Genomic DNA, 1400 nt, shown 5'->3' on the forward strand with positions numbered 1-1400 from the left:
GGGGCCGCCAGGTGGTGGGACGGAGTCACTGGCGGAGCGGGGCGTTTAAGTACGGTGTGGACGAAAGTGCAGAGTCCGGGCCGCGCCGCGGACTGCCGGCGTGGCCATGAGGTGTGCCCGTCGGGGTTGTGCCTCCGTGTGTCGTGCAGCGGCTGGAAGTGCCTCCGGCGCTGTGTGCCTGAAAAGCCTGGCGCCCACGCCTGCGGCTGCATCCGGGTGTGTAGCACGGTGGCCTCAAGTGCATGCATTTTGCCTCCCACCCACTGACCCCTCTGAGCCTCCCTTCTTCATGATGAGGGACAAGGCCCCCAGGTAGGCCACCCTCCCACCAGAGGGTCCTCCCTGACCGAGGGAGCTGCCCTCAGCCTCCTCGGGTTGGAAACCCTCCTCTCACAGGTCAGGGAACCAGGTTCAGGGCAGATGGAGGGCTGGGAGGTAAGCTCTGAGCCAGTGTTTGGGCCGGACACCCATTCAAAGGCCCACAGAATCCCAGCCAGAAAAGGGGAGACTTTATCCCATAGCACCTCTCTCTAGCTGGAAAGTTCTTCTCAGTGCCTGACCTCCATCTCTCTAGCTGTAGGGAGCAGCCCCTCCCCTTTAGCCCTCCTGGCCCTGCACAAGGTGGTAATTTGGGTTTCGCGATCCTTCTGCCCTCTTCCCCTTCCTAAAGCCGCGGCCACACCAGCCGCTCCCTCCGCAGGCCCTGCCCGAGGGTAAAACCTTCCGCAGCAAACTCTTCTCGGTTCCTCCAGGAGAATCTCGAGGGACGAAGCCGAGCGGGAGGGACGGGGGAGGGGGCGGGAAAGCGAGCTCGATTCTCAGCTGTCAGCAAAGGCAGCATTGATCTGCTGAGAGCCAGTAGGGGGGGGAGGGAGGCAGGGCCGTGGGCGGGCAAGGAGGGGCTGCATGGACCTCGGGGTCCCCAAGCTGGGCTTGGCACCTGGCCCACACCCTTACCCCATAGTGACCTCTGCCTAACTGGAGATGCCTTCTGGGGTCTGACCTGAATCTCTCCCGCGGCTCCTGGCTCCAAGTATTCCCAGGGCCAGAGCCTGGTGCTCCTGGGCAGGTTATACTCCATCCTCTGCTGGTATCTGGGGAAGGTTGCTGAACTCCAGGGCTCCATTATGGGTGCAATGCCTAGGCTGGGTTAAGCCGTCCTCTCCCCAGCTGTGTGGCACTGTCCTCCCTGATTCTGTAGAACTGCCTGTCTGGGCCTTCTCCGTCATGGATCCTGGTGGGTGGCACTAAGGTCTGGGACATGAATGGTGCGAAGGAAAGCAGTGGCAAGGGGCCTGGGTGTGTTCCTAGGGGTTCTTACTGAGGCTCTTCTTCTGTGGCTGAAATGGAACTTGAATTCAGTTTGCCCTTATCGACACCCAGAATATCGGAAATGAATT

Source organism: Carlito syrichta, unplaced genomic scaffold (assembly GCF_000164805.1).
Source record: "Carlito syrichta isolate Samal-C Ts95f unplaced genomic scaffold, Tarsius_syrichta-2.0.1 Scaffold308579, whole genome shotgun sequence".
Lineage (NCBI taxonomy): Eukaryota > Metazoa > Chordata > Mammalia > Primates > Tarsiidae > Carlito > Carlito syrichta.